The 22,442-nt window shown below is 39.1% G+C and overlaps 1 protein-coding gene across 2 annotated transcripts in view; it reads left to right on the top strand.

Annotated features, from left to right (window-relative positions):
* Nucleotides 1-22,442, top strand: part of rarab (retinoic acid receptor, alpha b) — a 225,960-nt gene that overhangs the window by 110,431 nt on the left and 93,087 nt on the right. The gene's annotated exons all lie outside the window — the stretch shown is intronic.

The raw sequence follows: 22,442 nt of genomic DNA on the forward strand, positions 1-22,442 counted from the left end.
GTTTACATTCACACCAATAACAACTAAGAAAACCACCTTTAGATGAGATTTGAAATCATCTGACTCTTTTATGCTTTTGATGTCTAAACATAGTAATAATAATATGCGCAATGCTTGTGCACATTGGATAAAGCCCAAAGTATACTTCGGTCAGTACAGGATGCGTGGCACAAATCTCGCCATCACCAGAGTGCTCAAGCACTGAATGCGTGCAGCCCGATTTTTCTAACTGCGCGTCTTTGAACGCACACAATGCGCATGCGCCTGGAATTATTTGCATAAATTAATGTGTCCACGAGGTGGCAGTACTCACATTTGTGCCATTGCTGTCACAAAGAATCTCTAGAAGAAGATGTAATCGCCGGTAAATAACAGGAGATGAAGGTAAAAACAACATCAGGAGATATGCATGTCAAGAGCACGTGTGTGAGGAGGTCAAGCGATACCTGCATTTGTATAACTCGAGTCTGAAGGAATATAAAGACATCTTAATGGGTCTAAACTCCTGAAGATAAATTGTCTGGTGTCTCATAGCAGTCGTAGCGTTCATGCGCCAACTACCTGTGTATGCGCGCACCGTCAAATGGTGTAGACCTTGACAGACTCGTATTCGACTGTACACAGATGCTGAGCGTTCACGTCAAAATCTAATTATACTTTGGGCTTAAGAAAGTCAGTAAGAATGCCAATAAAGGTGTTTACATGCGATATAAAATGTAGGTAATGGGCAAAAAAACATGTGCACATCTTTTTTTTTTTCTTAGTCTGATAAAGGAAAACTGTTTAATTACATATACACCGATCAGTCACAACTTTAAAACCACCTGCCTAATATTGTGTAGGTCCCCCTCATGTCGCCAAAACAGCGCCAACCAGCATCTCAGAATAGCATTCTGAGACGCTATTCTTCTCATCACAATTGTACAGAGCGGTTATCTGAGTTACCACAGACTTTGTCTGTGGTTGTTCGAACCAGTCTGGCCATTCTCTGTTGACCTCTCTCATGGCCACTCACTGGATGTTTTTAGTTTTTGGCACCATTCAGAGTAAATTCTAGAGACTGTTGTGCGTGTAAATCCTAGGAGATCAGCAGTTACAGAAATACTCAAACCAGCCCATCTGGCACCAACAATCATGCCATGGTCCAAATCACTGAGATCACATTTTTCCCCATTCTGATGGTTGATGTGAACATTAACTGAAGCTCCTGACCTGTATCTGCATGATTTTATGCACTGCACTGCTGCCACACGATAGGCTGATTAGATAATTCTTTTAGATAAATAGATACAAATTTTCTGTGTGTATAGGCCTATATCAATATTTACAGTGTTTTTGCTCTTAATGGTTAAAAAGGTGCTTTTTTTTAATCCAAAGAATTAAATATAAATATGAAATAAAAATGACAGCCTATGATAATAAACATGCTTTGATCATTTCAACCAAACAGACATTGTTGACCAGTAGATTTCAATGTTCAATGTAAAAATCTAGTTAAATAAGTAATCAATGCATTTTTCCACACTCTTTTCACAAAATGATCACAGGGAACAATGACATTTAATGATTTTCATTCAAATGCACCAATATAACAATATATTTTAATGGCAACACCTTAGAATAAGGTTCTGTTTGTTAACATATTTAATGCATTGTGTATGCACATGCAGTCAAATGGTGTATACTTTGACAGGCTCGTGTTCGACTGTACGCAGACGATGTCATGTCAAAATCTAAGTATACTTTGGGCTTAAGAAAGCTGGTAAGAATGCCAATAAAGGTGTTTACATGCAATATAAAATCTGGGTAATGGGTAAAAAATAAGCACACAATTTTTTTTTCTTACCCTGATAAAGGAAAACGGTTTAATTCTATATATATATATATATATATATATATATATATATATATATATACATACACACATACATGGGCATATTAAGATAGGATAGAAAAAAGTATTTTAAAATTCTCAGATTACATTACACACTTCAGTTTTATGATTGAAGTATTCTTGGAGAAAGAAGAGGTTTTAGTAGATGGTCATAAATATGGTATTTTACAGATATGTTCGCTACAGTGTAATTAAGCAATGAAAATGTAACCTTACATTTCTGGTGACTGCTTTTGTTGTGTATACTTTACAAATCAACCACTGACCATATTAAGATTGTGGCCTTAGGAGACCCTTGATTAAATACTGTTAAGTGAAATGTTGAAGCCTGGCTTTAATTTTTAATTTTTCTAACAACCACTATGGGATCATTTACAATCATTAGAGCGTCTTGGCATTATAGCATTGTAAGTTAGCCATTTATATCTTTGAAATGTCCTATTTGAGCAAAGAGAATGGCTTGTCTGTTTGTAGATATATAAATGTACTGCATATTAAATATGCTTGTAATCAATATGCTATTAAAGTGGCTTTTTTATTTAATCTCTCTCTCTCTCTCTCTCTCTCTCTCTCTCTCTCTCTCTCTCTCGATCTCTCGAGGTTGTGGTATTTTGTTGGTTGCAATGAAGGTCAAATCTGCAGATCTGACTGATGTAACTAACGTGTATTTAGTTTAATCACAATCTATGCACATGATTCCTGCTGTATCTAAAGGCCCATTGCTTCGATGTGTCAGATCTTATTGGTTTATTCAGCTTATGTCTGGTATCTGTTGTTGGGACTGTTCTGCACTTGAGGTGCAAAAACCACTGGAATGTTTCAGTGCAAAACTGAGATGCCATGCTGCCCATAGTGCCTAGGGTTATGGACGTCCTTAAGTGAACTATGTGTGTTTGTGTACATATGTTTGTGCAAGCTAATACTTGATGATTACTGAACGGAACATAAAAGCACAGCATAATAGACGGTTTCATCATCAGCATGGCGTCCTCAAAGCTGCTGTAATAAAACCATTATAAGGGCCGGGCTATATAACCAAACAAATTATAGCTTGATAATTCCCTTTTGATAATATTCTACATAGGCCTATATCAATATTTACTGTATTTTCTTGCTCTGAATGGCTTAAAAAGGTGCTTTTTAGATCCAAAGAATTATCCAATGTTAAAAATGACATGTATGATAATAAACATAATTTGACTTTGATCATTTCAACCAAACAGACATTGTTTCCACACTCTTTTTCACTAAATGATCACAGGGAACAATGACATTTAATGATTTTCATTCAAATGCACCAATATAACAATATATTTTAATGGCAACATCTTATAATAAGGTTCTGTTTGTTAACATTATTTAATGCATTAGGTATCATGAACTAACTATGAACAATATTTTTACAGCATTTATTAATCTTTATTAATGTTCATTTATGTTGGGGTTGTGCTGTAGTAAAGACACCTCCGCTTAAATCTCCGCGCTCTTAAACGCAACTCCACGCTCTTAAAGACACCTCCGCTTAAAAGGGCACCTTTATATTTGTGAAGGGCACCGTTAGATTTGAGAATGAAAGGGGCAGGGGCTTGCACCCCTGTAGCCCCCATTCTGTGTATGTCAGTGTCACCCAGAGCTAACCGTTATACTGTAAATTAGACAAGGGCAATTTCTCTTTCAGTGCTTGAACTGCAAACATTAATGCCTCGAATTTTAGCTTTCAAAATCAAACTTGCAGAAAACAAAGTTTATTTAGAGGAATATCACAATTTTTTAGATAACACCAACATTGTGTTGTTTAGTGATCTGAGAAGACATTCCTATCCACTGTGCACACTTGAAATGACAGTACATAATGTTTTGACTCAGTGGGAGGTAGCGCATCTTGAGTCAGCTACTGCTGCAGTGGCTGCTGCCAAGCGCCATTGGCAGGGAGGCTTTGGCAGGCAGTCAGCGGCAGCTCCCTCCTGGGCCCGGAGCTACTAATGTGCCTCTCTGTATAGTGCTATATGACAAACAACTCTCTGATGCTCACAGGGGCTAATTATTACACACCCCCTGCTGACTCACAGAAAGACTCTACAAGCTTTTTTTTTAGCAAAATTTTGTTGACCCATGTGAAGGAAATGGGGGTGTTGTGGCAATGTTCTTATTTTGCTTATGAAGGATGATGCATAAGTTTGCATGGGATTGCCTCGGTTTAGCCTATTAGTCATGGAGACTCTATCACTGCAAAGCCTAAATAAGTTTCTTTTGGTTTTGCTGTGAGCTGTGTATATGCATGAGGTCCAAATGAGGTCTGAGAGATTGATGGTGTGTGGAGCATTTATTTGTCTTCTCTGAAAGTGTTGAGTTTTCATTCCATATGTAGTGAGATATGGAATATGGGTGGAGATGGAGGAGTCTGTGATTGTAGAGCTCTCCTAACTCGGTTCCTTCTTACTTGAACAGGCGCTAGAAAGAATCCCCAGGTTGCTCTTTGTCACTTGTTGTGCTGTAATGACAATTAGTATAAATTGTGTCAATTGGCAGGCACAGAATTCCGGAAGCTGGAAGGTACTGTGATTCGATTTGGACTCGCTGCAGTTATGCAGAACTTGCAGACTTCTACCTCCACTTTGGTCTTCTTAGTTAGCATGATACACTATATTGCCAAAAGTATTCGCTCACCCATCCAAATAATTGAATTCAGGTGTTCCAATCACTTCCATGGCCACAGGTGTATAAAATGAAGCACCTAGGCATGCAGACTGCTTCTACAAACATTTGTGAAAGAATGGGCCGCTCTCAGGAGCTCAGTGAATTCCAGCGTGGTACTGTGATAGGATGCCACCTGTGCAACAAGTCCAGTCGTGAAATTTCCTCGCTACTAAATATTCCACAGTCAACTGTCAGTGGTATTATAAAAAAGTGGAAGTGATTGGGAATGACAGCAACTCAGCCACGAAGTGGTAGGCCACGTAAAATGACAGAGCGGGGTCAGCGGATGCTGAGGCGCATAGTGCGCAGAGGTCGCCAACTTTCTGCAGAGTCAATTGCTACAGACCTCCAAAGTTCATGTGGCCTTCAGATTAGCTCAAGAACAGTGCGTAGAGAGCTTCATGGAATGGGTTTCCATGGCCGAGCAGCTGCATCCAAGCCATACATCACCAAGTGCAATGCAAAGCGTCGGATGCAGTGGTGTAAAGCACGCCGCCACTGGACTCTAGAGCAGTGGAGACGCGTTCTCTGGAGTGACGAATCACGCTTCTCCATCTGGCAATCTGATGGACGAGTCTGGGTTTGGCGGTTGCCAGGAGAACGGTACTTGTCTGACTGCATTGTGCCAACTGTGAAGTTTGGTGGAGGGGGGATTATGGTGTGGGGTTGTTTTTCAGGAGCTGGGCTTGGCCCCTTAGTTCCAGTGAAAGGAACTCTGAATGCTTCAGCATACCAAGAGATTTTGGACAATTCCATGCTCCCAACTTTGTGGGAACAGTTTGGGGATGGCCCCTTCCTGTTCCAACATGACTGCGCACCAGTGCACAAAGCAAGGTCCATAAAGACATGGATGAGCGAGTTTGGTGTGGAAGAACTTGACTGGCCTGCACAGAGTCCTGACCTCAACCCGATAGAGCACCTTTGGGATGAATTTGAGCAAAGACTGCGAGCCAGGCCTTCTCGTCCAACATCAGTGTCTGACCTCACAAATGCGCTTCTGGAAGAATGGTCAAAAATTCCCATAAACACACTCCTAAACCTTGTGGAAAGCCTTCCCAGAAGAGTTGAAGCTGTCATAGCTGCAAAGGGTGGGCCGACGTCATATTAAACCCTATGGATTAAGAATGGGATGTCACTTAAGTTCATATGTGTCTAAAGGCAGATGAGCGAATACTTTTGGCAATATAGTGTATATGAGTACTTCAGGGTAGTTTCAAGAAAGGCAGTGGGAAGGTGGACCTGTGTGTCCCTAATAAAGATTGAGAGTCTAACACTGTTGCACAAAGTTTATAAAAGACTCTGCTTTTATTAACCCTCAAAGAAACTATGAATAATGCAGCAATATGACCATGGTTCATCACTGTGTGAACAATATTTTGGTTAAAATTCTATTTTTAATACAGACATTTTTGTTTTTTTACATGTTTTGAGTGATATTACCAGACCGGAAGTGTAAACTGAAAGTGTGTTATTTAATGAAGTCTCTTAAGAGTAGAAGATTTTGGGTCAATTTTCCTCATACTCTTATTTGTCGTCTTTTACAAAAACAAAAAGCTCTTTCTGCCACGATGAATTAATAGGAAGTTTCGCTGCCATTATGGTGGAAATTACATAAGCAAGCCAGATCATTGAATAGGAGCTTGATCTCTGTACTCTGAGAATTCTCGCAATATCACGCAACCTTAAATTCTGTCATGGATAAAATTAAATATAACTATTCAGACAGAAAGCACTTTTAGATATTTTATCATTTAAATCAAATCACTTTTATTGTCACACAACCATATACACAAGTGCAATAGTGTGTGAAATTCTTTGGTGCAGTTCCGAGCAACATAGTAGTCGTGACAGTGATGGGACATATGCCAATTTACAATAAACATCAGATTTACAACACAATTTAAAATCTAATATACACATAATTACACATAACACAATATACAAATAATAACATACACTGTACAGTATACAATACACACAATATAGAATACACATTATACAATAAAAAAGTATATATAGTATATATAAAATGTACAGTAGGTTGTATTGTACTGTATTGACATTCAGGCTGTCGGTTGATAGTAAGTTGCCAGTGTGTGGTTAAGAGAGAATATAATATAATAATAATATAATTTATGACAGTCCGGTGTGAGATATAAAAGTAAGAGTAATAAAGTGCAGTGCTGATGTATTTTGATCGTGGGAGATCAAGAGTTCAAAAGTCTGATTGCTTGGGGGAAGAAGCTATCATGAAGTTGGCTGGTGCGGGTCCTGATGCTGCGATACCGCCTGCCTGATGGTAGCAGTGAGAACAGCCCATGACCCGGGTGGCTGGAGTCTCTGATGATCCTCTGAGCTTTTTTCACACACCGCCTGGTATATATGTCCTGGAGGGAGGGAAGCTCACCTCCGATGATGTGTCTGGCAGTTCGCACCACCCTTTGCAGTGCTTTGTGGTTGTGGGCGGTGCTATTGCCGTACCAGGCGGAGATGCAGCCAGTCAGGATGCTCTCTACAGTGCAGGTGTAGAACTGTGTGCGGATGTGGCGGTTCATTCCAAACTTCCTCAGCTGTCTCAGGAAGAAGAGGTGCTGATGAGCCTTCTTCACAACGGCTTCAGTGTGGATGGACCATGTGAGTTCCTCAGTGATGTGGACACCCAGAAACTTGAAGCTGCTGACTCTCTCCACTGGTGCTCCATTGATGGTGATGGGACTGTGTTCTCTATCTCTTCTCCTGAAGTCCACCACAAGCTCCTTTGTCTTACTGACATTGAGGGAGAGGTTGTGCATCAAGTGCTGCATGAACATCGCTATTAATCCAATGTTTCTGGTTCGGGTAGATCCATATTGTTCTGGTCGGAACGACGTCCTCTATGCACTTTCTGATGAATCACGTTACGCTATCAGCGTAAAGCTCGATGTCGTCATCAGAGGTGGACCGGAACATATCCCAGTCCGCGTGATCAAAACAGCCCGGTCCCCTCGTGTGTTAAAACTAATGTGTTGGTGGTATTTTGGTGCGACTGATTTGAAACTGGCTTTATTAAAGTCCCTGGTCACAATGAACGTGGCCTCAGGGTGTGCGGTTTCCTGCTTGCTTATAATCCCATACAGTTCCTTGAGTGCCTGGCCTATGTCAGCTTGTGGTGGGATGTACACAGCAGTGATAATGACCGCTGTGAATTCCCTCGGTAGCCTGAATGGTCGACACAGAAGCATGAGAAATTCCAGATCAGGAGAGCAGAAAGACTTGATAGAATGTACGTTCCTCTGATCACACCAGGATTTGTTGATCATAAAACATACACCACCTCCTCTGCTTTTACCTGAGAGGTCTTTCGCTCTGTCCGCTCGGTGCACGGAGAACCCCGCGGGTTCAATGTCTGAATCTGGAATCTCATCAGAGATAAAATGTATACACTTAATCCTATACACATGTATTTTTTTCTTTCAATCCTAAATTTTGCCATGGACACATGCGAGTCTTAGACATGTTTGTCCGTGTACAGACACATTGAGGATCCCTGGACATGACTGTAGATTCTTTATACACTTAAAAAAAAAGCAACTGATCAAATCTCACAAATTAGTGGAGTATGACATGAATGATTTGTTATTATATTAGGGCTGTGCCAATACAATCATGTATCTATATATTGCGATACTTTTTCTCATTGTATCAATACATTAGATGCCTGTTCCAACAGTTTAACAGCTAATAAGCAGGTCGTCTAAATAATCGCAACTCTGAGACCGGCGGCTCTCAGTGTGGTTAGAGACGATTCTCTGAGGCGTGAGGGAGATTGAAACTGAGCCTGCATGATTCACTTTTTCTCTCGCCGACACACTGGGCCTTTCTCATATGTTTGGCACAGTTTCAATTGCAATCCAATTATGAAATCGTACCGTATTGCAACATATTGAATTGTTACATATGTATCGCAATACTTATCGTATTGTAAGGTGGCTGGCAATACCCAGACCAAGTTTATATGCCGGGCAAAGCTGCCTTAAAGCTCTTGTATACCGAGCTCTGTTAGACTCTACATAATCTCAATTGGATATTATTGGTGTCTTCTACCCAATGCTTCCATTAGTGTTTTTGCAAGACAGCATAATGTACTGCAAAGACTGTGCACAAAATATGCACATAACTTATGAGCTCTGGAGTAGCTACATAATAAAAGAGATAAAAAAAAAAAAAAGACAATCCAGGCACACAATTAATTCATCCACAACTGAATCCTGCTCAGAATTTTGTGGCTGTTTACAGAGTTGTTCTTTGTGCATTTAGTCTGAGGGACTTCTTGAAGGATTAGGGCATCTTGTGATATTTCTAACCCCCTGGTCTGCTTCTCATTCAGACAAAACTTACTTTTAACTACCAGTACCAGTTAGGATCTAGATAAGGGGAGGGAATGTCAGGCCTCAGGGCCGTATAAGGCTTGTTAGGCCATTCAAGAAATAACTTGAAAAGCAAAAATAATGGCCTTGATTCCATTAACTGTAAAAATATATAAATAAATTAAAATAATGATTTAAAATGATTTAAAATCATATTAATGTATAACAGAATAAGTATGTTAATTACAACTTACAATCAGGAATTGCAAGCAATTGTATGGCGAATAATTTAGTAAATACTTGTATGGCCCTTATAGGATAAAGGTTCCCAACCCATTTGTTTGATACATGTAAACATTAATGAATGAGCTAATTTCTATTGCCACATTGATAACTAGATAGTAACTTTCATGTGCAACTCCTTGATAGCAGCAAAAGCACTCTCTAGAGTTTCTACATCACGTTGGTTATCATCTAGACATTATCAATTGTTACATTGTTTACTTAGTTTTTCAGTTGCCCACTCTTTCTCTCTCCTTGCGAGTAGCAGACTAATTAAGTATTACCCTGATAAGGCCTGCCAGGCATTGTGTTCTGCTGGATCTTCCATACTGTACATCTTTTAACAAATCTGCACTGCTGTGTTTCTTTATTTTTTTTATAGCCCTAATCCTTGGTAGCTCCATTTCCTTAGATTCAAATTTCTATTCTGCCTCCAGCCCCCCAAGCGCCACTTGAGTTAAATATAGAATGCAGTTTAATGCCACTATGTGGATGGCATTAACTACCAACAACCCCAGCCTTCCTCCCTCCAGGCCCCCGCAGAAAAAGAAAGAAAAGAAACATTTAAAGCAAGGCAACTTTGCTCTTTATGGAAATGAAGATGAATCTCTTTGGTTCAGTTTATAAATTTTTAATATGTTGTTACTGCTGTGTCTCATTGGCTTTTCATAAGCAACTGCAAAGCAACAACAGCACCAAGAGTTGGCTAATGCAGACATGAGTGTCTTTTATACTTCTTAATTTCCCTTGATGTTAAGATGACCTTTAGCCTTAAAATGTAGATGTGCTGTGTTGAATCATTCAGTAGTTTGTGTGTGTGTGTGTGTGTGTGTGTGTGTGTGTGTGTGTGGACAAACTCTAGGGTTGCTTAACTAGAGTAAAAGAAAATAATAATGCCTCCCTCTCAATGCTTAAATGGATTGTTTACACAAAAATTTAAATTCTGTCATTTATTTTATGTTATTTCATGTTATTTCAAATCTGCATGCTGCCATTTTTCTTTATTTATGTGGAACACAAAAGGACAACAATTTTGAATAATTTCCAACTCCTTGTTTTCCATAGTGGGACATAGTGACCAGCCTTTTAAGCTCTAAAAGGTCATAAAAGTAGTCCATATGACTCGTGCACTATTTTTCAAGTCAATCTGCACCACATAGATGCCATATTTTATTTCAGAGCTGCATACTAAGGTGCATAAATGCTTTGATTAGGTTAATTTTTCTAGGTTTCAAATTGAACAATACATATACAGTAATATTCAAAATTAGGATGAAAGTATTTGGATGCTTTCTGACTGACAAACGTTTATGTGATGAACTGCACCTGTGGTTACACTCCCAGGATGCCTAAACATTATGGGAACTGACTTTATATATCCACTAAAAAAAATATTTACAGTTGAAGTCAGAAGTGTATAACTTAGCCAAATACATTTAAACTCAGTTTTTCACAATTCCTGACATTTAATCATAGAAAAAATTCCCTGTCTTAGGTCATTTAGGATCAAGAATGTGAATGTGAAATGTCAGAATAATAGTAGACAGGATTATTTATTTCAGCTTTTATTTCTTTTATCACATTCCCAGTGGGTCAGAAGTTTACATACACTTTGTTAGTATTTGGTAGCATTGCCTTTAAATTGTTTAACTTGTGTCAGACATTTTGGGTAGCCTTCCACAAGCTTCTCACAATAAGTTGCTGGAAATTTGACCCATTCCTCTAGACAAAACTGGTGTAACTGAGTCAGGTTTGTTGGCCTCCTTGCTAACACATGCTTTTTCAGTTCTGCCCACAAATTTTCTATCGGATTGAGGTCAGGGCTTTGTGATGGCCACTCCAATACCTTGACTTTGTTGTCATTAAGCCATTTTACCACAACTTTGGAGGTATGCTTGGGGTCATTGTCCATTTGGAAGACCCATTTGTGACAAAGCTTTAATTTCCTGGCTGATGTCTTGAGATGTTGCTTCAATATATCCACATAATTTTCCTGCCTCATGATGCCATCTATTTTGTGAAGTGCATCAGTCCCTCCTGCAGCAAAGCACAGCATAATGCTGCCACCCCCATGCTTCACAGTTGGGATGGTGTTCTTCGGCTTGCAAGACTCACCCTTTTTCCTCCAAACATAACGATGGGCACTTCTCACACACCTTAGAGTCTAGTTGATCCCACAAAAGCTCAATGGAGTTAAGATCCATAACACTCTTTTCCAATTATCTATTGTCCAGTGTCAGTGTTTCTTTTCCCACTCTAACTTTTCTTTTTGTTTTTCAGTTTCAAAAGTGGCTTTTTCTTTGCAATTCTTCTCATAAGGCCTGCACCCCTGAGTCTTCTCTTTACTGTTGTACATGAAACTGGTGTTGAGCGGGTAGAATTCAATGAAGCTGTCAGCTGAGGACATGTGAGGTATCTATTTCTCAAACTAGAGACTCTGATGTACTTATCCTCTTGTTTAGTTGTACATCTGGGCCTTTCACATCTCATTCTGTCCTTGTTAGAGCCAGTTGTCCTTTGTCTTTGAAGACTGTAGTGTACACCTTTGTATGAAATCTTCAGTTTTTTGGCAATTTCAAGCATTTTATAGCCTTCATTCCTCAAAACAATGATTGACTGATGAGTTTCTAGAGAAAGCTGTTTCTTTTTTTGCCATTTTTGACCTAATATTGACCTTAAGACATGCCAGTCTATTGCATACTGCAGTAGGTATTTCATGCGCGGGTAATTTTGCTCATCTACCCGCAACAGGCGGGTGACGTCTCGGAGTGACATATGACAAGAAATGCTGTTAGTCACAAAGGCATGCGCTTGAAGAAACACGCTTTATTATATTTTTAAGAACAGGCAAAAGAAAAGCCGTCATTGCTCGTGTCTGATTCGCTGTTTGTTCAGAGGCGTGCAGCACGAGCCTGTCATGTGGAACAAGCGCATGTAAAGAGTTTTCACTCTTTTCTCTCTGTTTCGTTCATCTGAAAATTGTTTGCAAGAATAATGTCATCTGTGAGAATGTTGCAAATTATCTCCAATCATCTCGGGAGGTGCTTTGAGTTTAGTTCACTTTATTTCCACGTGTTGGCATGCATTGTGAATGCAACTCTGCAGGTTCAGTAATATATATCTTTGAATTAAAGAAACACAGATAAAAGTGATTAAATAATTTCATAAAAAGACACATTCACCTTGAACCTAAAATTTAGTTCTATTTTATTTTCTTTAGGTAGCATTAACTGTATTACCAAATCGCAATACAAACACAAATTCGATAAGAACACACATTTGGCAGCATTATCTTGGGAACACAATGGAATTTATTAGGCTTTGTTATTATGATTATTATTATCTTTACATTTATGATTGTCTTTAGTTCTTAATCTGTAGGCTATTAGTAATTTTCCATCTGTGTTGATTTATGCTTGTGTGATGGCAGATGGAGTCGTTGGAGACCGTACATTTTTAAATAAGGTGGTTAAATAAGATTTTTTGATCACTTCTTTATTTTATTGCTTTTTTCGTTTAGTTTAAAGTGCAATTTGAATATAGAAATGTCTTTTTTTTATTTTATTTTTTTTTATGTTTCAATAAATGAATTACATTTTTAAAGCAAAATCAATAAAGCAAAAAAAATTCACCGACCCTCGGCGGGGGGTTGAAGATGTAATCGGATATCGTGATATTTTTTAAGGAGATTATCGATAAAATAATTTATACATATCGCCCAGCCCTATTTGAATGTAGGCCTTAAAATATATCCACAGGTACACCTCCAATTAGAAGCTAATTGGATAATTGTCTAAAGGATTGACATCATTTTCTGGATTTTTCCAAGCTGCTTAAAGGCACAGTTAACTTAGTGTATGTAAACTTCTGACCCACTGGAATTGTGATATAGTCAATTAAAAGTGAAACAGTCTGTCTGTAAACAATTGTATAGTTTGCTAATATTTAATCTGTGGAGTGGTTAAAAAATTGGTTTTAAGGACTTCAACCTATGTGTATGTAAACTTCTGACTTCAACTGTATATGGACCAGTCGGTAAAAAGTAATAGCAAAAATGGCTCAGAAAAGTGAGGTTAGGTGTGAAAAAAGGTCTTCCATCATTTGTGCGCAGATGCCACCTGGTTGCAATGAATTTTATATATTAGTGTGTCTTCAGTGTCTAAATACTTGTCGGTGCCACTGTTTTCCCATACAGAATATTCATGAGGTTTGATTATTTGACCAATTTCACTTCTACAACTATGTCTAGTCCATCTTTCTGATGCTCTCCAACCCAGTGATTTGCAGCCGATTCATGATACAAGAGCTGCCTATCCTACCCCAGATTTCTGGAACACATTTTGATAGATGTCAGGCCGCAGTCGATCACTCTGCACATAGTGAGTGTGAGGAGATGGGCCTGTTGCTGTCAAAGCATCCCTGTATTCGCTTGGCCTCCTGGAAGTGTGAAAATGCTGTCTGTCTGCTCTGGCAGGGGCTGCCATGTCATTTAGCTTTCGGATGTCATCAGGATTCCTGTAAATGAAGAGCAGATCACCATTGTTTGTCAAGCCTGCTGTTTTTCCTCTTCGTCACACTGGATATTTTCTCTGTGTTGGCCGTGTGGATGATGGATCTGCATCTGGCAGCGTCCGCCTGGGATGCGCTGGGCTGGGCGTTCAGCCTGCGGGCTCGTTAGGGTGATATTTATGTCTCCTAACCTTCCATCCAGGGCCACCATGTCACTGGTTCATTCATAAGTAGGTGAGGATTAGAATGGTAAATCACACATCAGTTGCTTATAGCAGAGATTGGATTAATTAGATCTCAACTAGTAATTAACATGGACTTTAAAACTCCAACAGTGTTATGATAAATGCATTTTTCATTATGCAAAATTAAGGGCCAACCAAACCCAATAACTTTTTTTTATTTTAGGTCAATTGTACATTGATATACAATGGTCAGAGCTGTGGCTTAGGTGTTAGTACACATGCTCCAGACACATTGAGCTGTGGTGCTCACACAGGAGATGCAGGTTTGAATCTAATCCAACTCGTGTCCCAATCCCACCCATCTTTTCCTCTCATCTTTCTACTTTCAGTGGTTATTATCTTTAGAGGTGAGGCGGCACGGTGGCTCAGTGGGTAGCACTATTGCCTCACAGCAAGAAGGTCCAGGGTCGAGTCTCAGCTCAACTGGGCCTTTCTGTGTGGAGTTTGCATGTCCTCCTGTGTTTGCATGGGTGCTCCAGTTTCCCCCACAGTCCAAAAGACATGCAGGTTAAGTTAATTGGAGACCCTAAATTGTCCGTAGGTGTTAGTGTGTGAATGTGTATGTCTGTGTGTGTTGCCCTGTGATGGACTGGCCACCTTCAGCCCAAGACAGCTGGGATAGGCTCCAGCACTACCCGCAACCCTACACAGGACAAGTGGCTATAGAAGATGAATGGATGGATATTTAGAGGTGGACTGATATATTGGTTTTACCGATTAATCGGTGACGATACTTGCTTTATGGAACTATCGGTTATTGGCAAAAACAATACTGGTGGTTACTATAGTTTTTTCTTTTTCATTGTGCCTCCAACTGCATATCTTGTGAATAATATAATAAACCTTATTCCTCATTAAACCTCATCTGGGGAAATATATAGCCTAGGCTATAAAAAGTGTAATTTTGTAAATGCTTTAATATAGAACATTGTAAAGGAGCCAAGTCTCCATCACGTCAAGATAAGAGTCCCTTGAGTGTTTCGGGCTTGGTAATAGTGAAAAGTCCCACATTATGCACAAAATATTTTTTTTTTTTTTTTTTTCTGGTTATTAATAGGATTTCGGATGCACAATAAACTGCATCAGGGATTTTAGTCATTTTGGACTCTTGTAGCCTCTATGTCCGTGCCCATCATAGTAAGAAAAGACTAAGACATTTTTTTTATATTCTATAAATTGATTTTAAAAACGATCTGCCTATTTATCGGTTATCTGTCTCTTTCAATACCTCTGTTATCATTTAGCTTTTGTTGTGTTTAGGTGCTGGTCCCCAACATGGTTCCTCAACCAGCACTAACTACTTTAAACCTGCCTAGGATTATAAACTTTCTAAGCTGGTCAGCAGGGTAAATATGTTGCCAAGTGCACCTGTAATTCTGAGTCCAGGATAAGAAAATGCCTGGTAAATTGTCACTGCTCATTTCTGTGTGTTTAACATGGTTGCACTTCTCTGGATGCCTGGAGCAACAGAGTAAGCTCATGACAATCTCACTGTCACAGCTTGCTCATGTCTGACACTAGCATGCCTTTCATTATTGAGCAGTCTGATTAGATGCATGCCAATGTTGTTTACTTGCATCTGATTTTATTGCTCAATGCTGCTCAAATGTGCAAGCATTATCTTGACCCAATCAGTAGGTAAGGGTCTTTTACCTCTAAAACCTCATTTATTTCATTTGCTCTTTTAATTTAAATGAGTGGTATCATTATTAGAATGGAAGAATTTAACTGAAGTTTAATTTCTAGTAGTTTTACCTTTAGGGTTAAACATAGATGATTGTTGCTGGAACTTCTTTACTATTCTGTGTCGTACATGGGGGCTGTTGTTGCTTTATGTAAATGTTTTAAAGCTGAGGTGTGCATTTCTGTGCCACTAGCATTGACAAACAGAATTTCAAAAATAATCACTGTTTTCAAACAGATTCCAAGAAAACTCCCCCCATTTTTCATTGGTTGTACAAACAGATAGTCCTGCCCCAAACTTATGCCATTGGTTGGGTCATTGTTGCTGCATTGGAATGAATGAGCCATTCAAACAAACAGAGAACTGTTTTAACAATGCTACAGAGCCATAGTGTTACACTTTTGGTGAAATCAATCTACAAATGTCTTACTTATTGTTGACTCTGCATATTAAGAGAAAAGAATTACACTATCAGAGTCCTTGCTCCCCGTAAGCATGGTCAGATTGATGTCAGTGCTTACTTGCCACCTGCATACAATATTTTTATTTTTATTTATTTTTTCGTTTTTGTCACTTTTTGATATAGAGAGGGCAGGAATTGAGGGGAAAAAAGAATGTGATGCAAGCCAGACTTGAACCTGCATACCCAAATGAGCACCACAGCTCAACATGACAGAGCATGTTTGATTACCAGCATGCCATGGCCCAAACTGTGCCCCTCCTCCTTGACAGCATGCCAGTTCACCTATTTAAAAAGCCTATTTAGGATCAACCACAAATTTACATGAGTCAGACATTTCTCAGCGTTGACAAGGATGTATGTAATTTCCTTTAACTTGGATTTGTGTTATCAGTTCAACCATGCAGTCCTCTTTTTACTCAACATGAAAAGATGTTACAAGCAGTAAGAGTGGAAGTGCTTATGAGCATGCGTGGGACATTATGCTGCTGCATTTTTTCAGTGCCGTTCATCATCAGACAGTAGCTCTGTACTGCAAGTACGTCCTCAGGCTGGTTGGCATTACCATCTGATGAGTCATAGACCCAGACTAACAGCCATATGCTGCTCGTGTGCGGTGCATCTCATGTTGGCTTAGGAGTCATCAACTGATACCAGTGTCTGTACTGCATGCAGCAGGCAGGGACCACCAGTCCAAGCAGACAGGGTGGCGACCGTGCAGCCTGCAGGCATCTTAAATCACCCTGGGTCAGGCAGCCTTTCACAGAAGAATCTCTCCTTTAGGTCTTGAGTTTCTTGCTTTTCTTTCTCTCTCTCTCTCTCTCTCGTATCCTTGGTTGCATATCTTCCTGGCTAAATGACAGCAGCCTTTCCCACCATAGAGAAACCAATGGTTTATTTGTGCTGGTTATTGTTAATAAATTTGCATACTACAGTTATTGCTTTAGTATTGCTCTAACATGCGAGTTAAATTGGACCTTTTAATAAATAAACAGTTTTAGGAATAGTACACCCCCAAAAATGTTAACTCATCCTCATGTCGTTCCTATCCCTGTCATTTTTTTCCATGGAACATGACATGAGAAATTTTAAGTAATGTAATTTTTGCTCTTTCCATGTATCATAAAAGTGCTCCATACAAAACAAATTTGTTTTTGCTGGAAATCTCGACATCCACCCTAGCTATCCATGATGCCCTCAAGTCTCCATGAAGTGACTTTAAAAGCACAGCTTACTTTGCACTGTTGATGTATTTCCTACTGAAACATGAAATGGGGTGGGACTTGTTGAACGGCTCGTGCCATTTTTTTAAATAGCCAATAAGCGCAGTCATATAGACACACACACACACATTCCTCTGTCCATTGTGCTGCTGTTAGAGAGTGAAACTGTACAGAAACTGAGTGATCTCAACCTAGCTGAGCCACTTTTCCACTGACTTAAGATCCGAGCAGTGATCAAACTGACCGCTACAAACAAAAACAGCGCATCGCGGACTTCACTAATGACGAGGCAGGAGCTGTTGTGCAAGTCATGAAGATGACTCAGCAACAAGCTAATTAAACATTACAACATATCAGTGTTTTGAATCACACTACACTAAATAGAAAGTGCAAAGAAATGTACTCGTGGAGTACATCCCAAGAAACCTCTGAAAAACGGCTGCATTAAATATAAACTCAAGACACTTTCATCGCATCTAACTCCCACAAGTGCATTCCAATCAGAGTGGTAGTCCCTATGCCCTATTCCTTTCAAAGACAATTACCCTCCACTCTGAGTGCTTCTGGGGGCAGAAAGGTGATAACGGTCAGTCACAACTCACTTCTACAGTGATTATTATTGGAAATTTGTAAAGAAGCTACAACATGGATTGTGCTCTCTTTGAAGTGCCCTGCGAAGGAACCATCAGCGCAAGTGAAAACACAGCCATGTGCGGTGAGCAGATTAATGGGGCGGGTGCCTTCTCATTCTAGAGCTCATTTCATTGGACAAAGTTTCTCTAGTACAGTTTGATGTTATGATTTGACTGTGTCTTTCTAGCCGGAAGAGTGAGACTGCAAAATTTAAATGCATATATCTTCTGAAAATGAATTTTGTCAACCTTTTGAAGTACACTGGCATATATATGACACAAAATGCTAATAGATATGGACTAAAAGCAGCAAAAATTTCATTTTGATGACACAGGGTCTTTCATGAGAGAAGTAGCGATGTCTGATTCGTAAACGAATCATTCTTTTGAGTCTTTTCAATGAATCAGTTGATCTGGTTCTCAACACCAGTCTGAATGATTCACTAACATTGCTTCTTCTCTCATGTTAGTGAGATCAAAATTTTCAGTCAATGATGACTTAAATTTTACTTTTTTTCTCATCAAAATCTTTTGTTTAGCTTTAGAAGACTTGGAATATAGTGCATGAGTTGCATAGGCCGCTTTTATGATTGTTCTATGGTGTTTTTGAAGCTTGAAAGCAGTTCCCATTTGTTGCAATTGAAGGGAAAAGAGCAACCAGCACATTATTCCAAATTTCTCCTTTTGTGTTCCACTGAACAAAAGAAAGCCATACAGGTTTGACCAACATGAAGGTTAGTAAATGACGACCACATTTTTGGGTGAACTATTCTTTAATAGCAGCCATTACACTGAGGTATGTTCAAGTGGCAAGGATGGCAAATGAAAGTGCCAATATGGCCTCAGAACCTAATACACTTAAATGCTTTCGAGGCATCATTGAAGAACCCTGGACCCCTCCAACATGATAGAATGGGATGGAGGGCAGTGTTAGTGGAGGTGGGGGGAGAGATAGAGATTTCCTTGAGGGAAGGACGCTCTTCGCATGCCTTAGGGATAAGCCTCAGGGTGACACTGTTAAAAGGATGGCACTCCCAAGTCGTTAAAAGCCTGTTAAAGTAACTGCTTTTATTGCTCCTATTCTGATCCCTCTCTCACAGTCTCGACCTTCACGAGTCCTTGTATTAAAAAATGAGGGCAAGCAGGAAGACTTGCCACTAAAAGAGAGGGATGTGTGTGGAGAAGTGTGTGTGTGCACATCTGATTAGTGCAGCATATGATGTAGTACATACAAGTGTAGGAGTGTGAAAAGCACACCTTCAATAGGGCACTCAGGAAAAGGAAAAGGAAAAAAAAAAGCTACCAGTGAATAAGAGTCTTTACACTCCAGGGACCACAAATCTGGTCTGCTGCTTTCATTTAACTGCAAATACTCATAATTAGGGCATCAGCTGAGGTTGCTTTGCTGTCTGACTCGTAAAAAGGCTTGTGTGTGTGTGTGTGTGTGTGTGTGTGTAAATGTTTAAAAGCTTCAGTGAGCTGCTGTCCAGTAAAAAAGTGTTTGCACATTCACAGAACAGTTTCTGAAAGCAAAGATACCTTCAGCCCTGTAGTTTGCTTCTGACTTTAATACTGCTGTGATTCAGAACAAGAATATGAAAATGGAGTGAGTGTCAAAAACCGTTCAGAAGTAGAGATGATGTTATCATGAATTCCTAACTGCTTCTCTTGTCACAAACACATTGTCCAATATTTGTAAACTGTTAAATTGAGGAATTAAAACCAGGGTCCAAAAGTGCCAAATGCAAGTGAAAAATGGCTCTGGTGAGGTACTAGTTATAGGAATGTTAGGAATTTCAATATTACATAATTTAAGGATTAGTTCACCCAAAAATGAAAATACTCTCATCATTAACTCATGCCATCCCAGATATGTAAGACTGTCTTTCATCAGCAAAACACAAACAAAGATTTTCACTATGTGTGTTTAAGAAAAAGATCAACTTTTAAAACATTTTTTATTTTAAATTTCGCTTCTGCCCAGCTGTGGTAGGCACGGTCACAAGGGTCGAATACACGCCACCTCTCACATGATGTTAGCGCGTTGGAAATTTCACGTGAGAACTGACGTGTGAATACGTAAAATACGGAAGCACTGTGTTGTTTACAACAGAGGAATGTTATACAGAAGCTGAATTGATTTTGCTATAGATTTGTATTTGTATCTGTTTCTTTTTCAAGATGGTGCTTGTGTGTGCTTATCCTGGATGCCTCAACCTACTGAAAAATTTTAGATTTCATCTGCGGGTATCATCGCAAGATAGACTGACTTTTCACAGATTCCCTATTAATGATCCTGAGACTGAAGCTATACAGTAGCTGCTCGCTGTTCACTGGGATATCAAAAGACCCACTGAGTCACTCAAAATATTGAGGTTGTACAGTGAAAATTTTTTCCTTGCCGATTTTAAACCAGCTGAGGAATCCGACAATATCGACATGCCAACACGCTTACGTCACGCGAGAGGTAGCTTGAACTCCACCCACATGAACATGCATAACACAGCTGGCCGAAAGTGAACATATCTAGTAAAAAAAGTTTTAAAAATGTATCTATTTCTTACACACACATAGTGTTTTGCTTCAGAAGACATTAATTAATCCACAGGAGTCGTGTGGATTACTTTTATGATGCCCATACAGTATATGCTTTTTGGAGTTTAAAGATTTTGGCATCCATTCACTTGCATTGTATGGACCTACTGAAATATTCTTCTAAAAATCTTCATTTGTGTTCAGCAAAAGAAAAAAGGTTGAACACATCTGGGATGGCATAATGGTGAGTAAATGATGAGAGGATTTTCATTTTTGGGTGAACTATCCCTTTAAATGAGTAGGATTTTTTTTATTTTTTTTATTTGTAAGAATGATAGTCTGACTACCGCAGACTGATGTAAGTCAAACCTACTAAAGCAAACATCAACACATTTTAACTTAACAGAAAAAAACCTAAAGGTTTTTTTTCTCCAGAACTCCATTTGAGAATACATAGGCCTATGTGCAATATTCAACACATGAATCCACCAATGCAAAAGTGAGAAGCAAAAAAAATCACACGCGAGGGACCGACATGCACAATGTATCACAAAATATTAAAGGGAAGCAAATAATAACATTGTCATTGGGAAGTAAGTATATATTTTTAATACAAATAATACAAATAATGAAAAATAAAATTTCAGAATTTTTTCATTCTTTCAGAAATATATTATGGCTGTTTTTTTGTTTTTGTTTTTTTTTTTTCACATGCCATTGTCTGGTGTGGCAAAAAGGAATCTTTGGACCCTAATTCTAAGTGTTAAAAATAGTTTGTTTATAGTGTAAATTCAGTGTTATTTTAGCCCCACTGATTAGTTTTTTTCACTTACTTCATTAATGTTGTATAAAGAATTTTCAACTGTTTGAAAGTTGAAATCTTTATAAGGTTTTCCCATTTTCAGCCATAAATAAGGTCACTGCTGAGCAGTAAAGGGGTCATTGTTTGACAGTGCAAAAATGCTGGACATGAGGGGTGTGTGTTCCAGCGAGGTGTATGTGGTTTCCTCTGGTCCTGTGTATGTGTTGGCTGATGGCAGTAAGGATGTGGAAAGCTTTTTAGTGCAGAAAGAGGGACACTTGCCTCTCATACACTCATTAATATTTGCACATACAAACAGCCACACACGCACAGACACGCACACAGTGTCCCGTAAATCAGGGCCCCTGGGGGACGCCTGCTGCTGTTAACTCCTTAAGCGATTTAATAGGCCTATTTGGGGGTGTATTTATAGAATGATTTAGCACGTGTTGATTTCCTGTGCTTGTTTACTCAATTCTGTCAGACTTCTTCAGAGAAAACTTTTATGAGCTTTTAAAGGTTTTTAGAAGCCGGCGCTGACATAAAAGGAAGTGCATTCAAACTTGTACCAACTGCATGTGCCACAAAAGAGAGTTTTGGCACTGTGACATAAACAGCTTTTGTGAGCTAAGCCAAAACAAGTACTGCTGGCACCAACTCTCTCCACCGCTAACATGACTGCTTTACTATTATGGAGTCTGATAGGTTTTTAAGTGCAACGAAGGCAATTTGGGCTGTGTGGCATGTTGTAGTAAAGTCATTCAACAAAGCATTTGCATTTAGCTACATGAAGCCCCCAGATGTTTCACAGGCCTATGAATCCAGAGGCACAGCATCCCCTAAGTACCTTTAACAAATACCGAAAAGTGCTTTCAGTCCACATTGTCTGGTTTTCTCAGCTGTGGTGATTTTTAATTGATTCAAACATAAAACCATAAACTGGAACAAACATTATGTTTACTTTTGGCCTGATTTGTCAAACTAAAGAAATTAAAACCAGGTGTCATTTTCATGCTTCTAATCCCCGTTTCAGCTCTTTTTCTCTCTCTTTTAACAATGCCGGTAGTTGCATACTAGTGTACATTTGTGTAAATATGTGTTATATGTGTGAGAGTTTATTTTTGAGTGTCTGC

This window comes from Myxocyprinus asiaticus, chromosome 13 (genome assembly GCF_019703515.2).
Source record: "Myxocyprinus asiaticus isolate MX2 ecotype Aquarium Trade chromosome 13, UBuf_Myxa_2, whole genome shotgun sequence".
In the NCBI taxonomy this organism is placed as follows: Eukaryota; Metazoa; Chordata; class Actinopteri; order Cypriniformes; family Catostomidae; genus Myxocyprinus; species Myxocyprinus asiaticus.